This window comes from Vombatus ursinus, unplaced genomic scaffold, assembly GCF_900497805.2.
Source record: "Vombatus ursinus unplaced genomic scaffold, bare-nosed wombat genome assembly UNPS02014832.1, whole genome shotgun sequence".
Lineage (NCBI taxonomy): Eukaryota > Metazoa > Chordata > Mammalia > Diprotodontia > Vombatidae > Vombatus > Vombatus ursinus.
Genome location: NW_020954610.1, coordinates 17,792,442 through 17,798,041, shown reverse-complemented (window position 1 = coordinate 17,798,041; position 5,600 = coordinate 17,792,442).

Genomic DNA, 5,600 nt, shown 5'->3' with positions numbered 1-5,600 from the left:
TGGGCCTCAGCTGCTAGGAATAGCAAAGAACTTCAGGACAAAGGATGACAGACAGCCACTGTTGGATGGGTGCTGGGCAGAACTACAGAAGGAATAATAATGGGAGTCACCTCCTGGAGGTTATGGAGAACTTGAGTCAGTGTGATATACTGGGGGGACTCTAAGAGATAATATCAGCTGAGTGTCCTACTTAGTCCATGGCTATGGAATTGAAGAGATACAAGTCTCTGGAAAAGGGCTGCTCATCAGCAGATGTAATATCTCACATCAAAACTCCTATGATGAGTCTATATGATTGAGTTTCATGATGAATTATATATATGAGTATAAATAAACTTTTCCTCTTTGACCTTTTTACACTATCTGCTTAAAAGGGCAGTTGATGACAAAATACTAGGTGGTTTCATATAATGACATTCATAGATTTTTCTGAGTGAAGACAATGAAAGTTGACAAATCCTCCATAATGTACCTGGGCCCCCTCATGTAATGAAAGGTTCTGATATAAATATTACAGATATAAGAAATGAGGGGTAGTATCATATGTTAAGGACATATATTCATGTAAGAAAATGTAGGAACTGGAGTAGAAAGTATGGTAGAAAACATTTGGATAAAGATCAATGAAAGAAGGAAAGGAAGCAGTATTGTCATGGAAATATTCTAGAGACCATTGTGAGCAGAGAAGGAAATACAAGGAGGTAAGAAACTAGATCACAAACTTGTCATGAAGGTGATGGGGAATTTTACACATCCTGACATCTGGTGGAATATTTCCTCAGCCAAAACCCAAAGAGCTGATAAATTCTTGATTTGTGAATCAAGATTTATCAATCACATTCTTCATTTAAGAATTTCCTTCTTACAAAGTTGGCAAAAGTAGTGAGAAGAGCTGCTAGTCTGGACCCTATTTTGACCAAAAAGGTGCAACATTTACTGTTTACTGAAGTGGAAATTATAGGAACCTAGGGATATATCTTAAAATTCATACTAGAGAAAGAGAAGTAAGAGGCATTGTCTGGCACATGCCATAGGTTTTGGGACAGCAGATTTCAGAGTTCATATAAAGGACAGTATGCAAGTGGCCTAAAATTCCATGACAGGTCAGCCTGAGGGGAACAGAAAGGACAAAATTCTAATGATTAAAAACTCAAGTGATATGGATAAAGAAGAAAGGGAAGAGCCATCTAAAGAAACTGATTGATCCACCGGGAACTCATCTTCTGAGTTAGATTTAATATTGTCACGGAAAGATAATGGAAGCAGGGGCAGGTAGCAAAGTATGAATGTAAATGAGTGATATTGAGTTTGAAGAATAATGTTAGGACTGCTAAAACTCAGAATGAACTAAAGCTGAGGATAATTGTGAAGGACAATAAAAAGGGCTATTTTAGGTACGTTAGAAGTAATAGAAAAATTGAAGAAGGTATAAAGCTACTGAAGATGAAGAAAAACGAGGGAGAGAAGGCCGAACTATTCAATTTATTTTGCTTCTGTTTTTACCACCAAGGAGAATGATCTTTGAACTAAGAAGGATAGAATTAAAATATTAATGGAGAATTAAAGCCCAAGAAAAGTGAAAAGCTAGTAAGAGCATTTAATTGCATAGGTGAATTCAGGGCCTTACCATGTGTGGAAGAACTATATCCCAGGATGCTGAAATAACAGGCTGAGGGGCTGATTGCTGAATAATAGTCAGTGATCTTTGAAAGAAGAGAAAAAGGAGAGCATAACAAGACTGGGTAAGGGCAAAAGTATTTTTTTTTAAGTGAAAAACTACACATCATAGTCTTGTGATTTCTAGTGAAATTCTTAGATATATGATCAAAAGAATGGTTTGTCAGTTTTTGTAAAAGAGAGAAGAAACATAGAGAGCCAGTGTGACCTCATTAAACACAAGTCACGTGACACTAACCTCGTGTGCTTTTTTTTTTTTAATCAGGGTTAATATAGGATAGCCTAGGCCAATGGTTCCCAAAGTGGGAGCCCTACACAAACGTGTAAGGGGCCCTAGACTGGCCCCAGGGAGTGCACAACCAATCTTATGATGAGAAGATGGGTCACATTCCAACCTCCCTGGGATCTAGATGGAGAGTTTATCTCCAACACAACTCCATCACTGTCTTCAGCGATTATCACCCACCATTTTCCCACTCTGCTCTCTTTCCCTACCCCTGTATAAGCTCCTAGCTTTCCTCTTCTATTCTAGGCTGATCAGCCTCTCTAAGTGATTATAATCCAAATAAGAGTTGGGTATCCACAGCAGCTATGCAGATATCACTGGGAAAATCTCCTCTCTCCCCATACATATTGAACCCCTCTCCCCCAGATCACCTCCTGGCATCTGTAAAAACCATCCTCCCCCTTACATTTTCACTGGTGAATCACATAGGATAATTAGTCATGGTTAGGTTACTATCAAAGATCTCATTATCTTTTCTCCAAATCAACCCTTCTTCTGAACATTTCTATTTCTAGTGAGGGCCATCTTTCCAATCACCAAGGTTTCACAATCCCAATGTCATCCTGGAAGTTTGTCAAGGATTTATCATTTATTCTGCTTTTGTTTAAAAGAATACTCTACAGGTGTCAAGGTGTTTGACTCCTAACCATATACCATGCTTTCTTGCCAGATTTGTGATCTGGTTCCTGAACTTTCTGTCCTCTCACCCACCTGATTCCTTATTCTTATTTCCCTCAATCCTTCCACCCCAAAATTCCCACCAACCCAATTCTTCTGCTGTGCCTGTAGAATCTGTGTCTTTTCCCATAGGCAACAAATCTGCCTTCATCTTAAATCTTTTCCTTTCCCGCTCCTTCCACCTTCTAGCAACCACCAAGACCTGGCTCCCCTTTGATGAAACAGCATCCCTGCCCACAGCTTCCAGTACTGGCTATACTTTCACTTATTCCCCTTGTCTCATCTATCAAAGTGAGGGAACTGAAATGTTCCTTGCTCCCCATTGCCCCTTCCAGATTCTCCCCCTACCTCCATCACTGAGCATACCTTTCTTCCTTTGAGATTCATACAAACCACATTTTCCATTCAACTAGGACCCTGTTGTCTACAGACCTATAGGACGCTCCTATATGTCTATAAACTCTCCTCAATGAATTATCTGGTTCACAATCTTCCTCTCTGCCCCAAACTCCTGCCCTCATATAAGGAGATCAACATGCTTATTGACACTCCCTCAAATACTGAAGACTTTTAGCCCACCCCCTCATTAAGTGTCCACCAATTAGGGTTGGATTTCACTTGTCAAGGGAATTTCCCTTCAGAAGGGTTATTTAAAGCTTTCAGGGTCTCCATTGGGAGTCTATGGTTACCAAGAGAAACCACTGACCATCAATTTATTGCCAGTTAGCCTAATTAATAAGTTGATTATTAATTATCCGGAAACTATGTCTTGGAATTTTCATTTGTTTCAACCATACAAGTTTTGTTCTATATAGGTGAACTTCCTTTATATCAATTACCTCATTGGAGTACGTGCTTAGTAGGGGAATCTCTGGGCCAGAGGGTTTAGGCATTTTAGATCCTTTATTTGCATAATTCCAAAATGCTTTCCAAAATGGTTGTTCTAAATCACATCTCCTCCAGAAATGCACAAATGTACCCATCTTCTCAAAACCTTGTCAACATTGACTATTTCCCTGTTATATTTGCCAGCTTGCTGGTTGTGAGGTGAAACCTCAGGGTTATCTTGATTTGTATTTCTCTTATTAATGATATGGAGACATTCTTTCAGTTATTCATACTTTGCAATTCTCTGAAGAACTGTTTTTTCTTCTTTGATCTCATCTCTGGGGAATGGCTTTGGCTTTTTTATGTTTGTTGTCAGTATACAATCTTTGATACCTTAACTTTTTTTAAATAATATTTTATTTTTCCAGTTACATGTAAAGACATTTTTTAACATTTAAAAAAAATTTGTGTTCCAAATTTTCTCTTTCCCTCCCTCACTTCCCCCCTTCCTTGAGACAGTAAGCAATTTGATGTTATACATGTTTGATCATGCAAAACATTTTACCATCCATATCAGTCATATTGTGAAAAACACAGACCCAAAGAGTGAAAAAAAAATGAAAAAAAATACAGAAAGTAAAAAAATAGTATGCTTTGCTCTGCTTTCAGACTCTTTTAGTTCTTTCTCTAGAGGTGGATAGCATTTTCATCATGAATCCTTTGGAACCGTCTTGGATCATCGTATTACTAAGAATAGCAAAGTCATTCACAGTTGATCATTGTATTGTACAGTATTGCTGTTACTGTGTACAATGTTCTCCTGATTCTGCTCACTTCACTTTGCATCAGTTCATGTCTTCCAAGATTTTTCTGAAACCCACCTGCTCATCACTTCTATAGCACAGTAATATTACATTATAACCATATACCGCAATTTGTTCAGCCATTCTGCAATTAATGGGCATTCCCACAATTCCCAATTCTTTGCCACTACAAAAAGAGCCATTATATTTTTGTACAAATAAGTCCTCTCCCCCTTTTTAAATCTCTTTGGGTTATAGACCTAGTAGTCTATATCCCTGTCTTATAGCCCTTTGGGCATAGTTCCAAACTGCTCTCCAGAATGGTTGAATGGGTTCACAACTCCACCAGCAGTGCATTAGTGTCCCAATTTTCCCACATCCCCTCCAACATTTATTATTTTTCTTTTCTGTCATATTAGCCAATCTGATAGGTATGAAGTGGTACTTCAGAGTTGTTTTAATTTTCTTTAAGGACCTTTTAATTGCTAAATCCAATGGTCTTTCCTCAAACCTCATCAATCTTTCTGCAGCACTTCACCATGATGACCACCTCTTTTTTGGCGATACTTCCAATTCCTTTGAATTCTATGATCACAGATCTTCTGATTCAGACTGCTTCTTGATCTTCTTCCTCCTAAATCCCCAATTTGGGGTAGTCTAAAATTGTGGAAAGAACACTTGCTTTGAAATCAGAGGACCCAGTTTCAAATCCTACCTCTGCTGTTTCAGTTTCCTCATCTGTAAAATGAGGGCTTGAGATTATTAGATGACCCTCTGGGATCCTACTCTGCTCTAAATGATATTCTCTCTGTGGAATTCCTAAGTGGGTGACAAAAGTCTTTTTTTTCTTTTTAACATTCATTTTAAAAAATTTTTGAGTTCTAAATTCTCTTCCTTCAGCCCCTCCCACACCTACTAAGGCAACAATGTGATGTCAATTATACATGTAAAGTCATGCATTAATATATTTCTATATTATCCCTGTTGAAAAAAAAAAGAGGAGTAGAAAAAATAGATTCAATCTGCATTTAGACTCCATCAGTTCTCTCTATGGAGCTGGACAGCACTTTTCATCATGAGTCCTTCAGAATTGTCTTGGATCATTGCATAGATTGGCTAGTTTTGCACAGCTGATCATCATTACAATATTTTTGTAACTGTGTACAATGCTCTTCTGGTTCTGCTCACTTCACATCAGTTTGTATTAGTCTTCCCAGGTTTTTCTGTAACCACCTGTCATTTCTTATAGCACAATAACATTCCATCAAAATTTTGTACCACAATTTGTTCAGCCACTCCCCAAATCCCCTCAGTTTCCAAATTTTTTG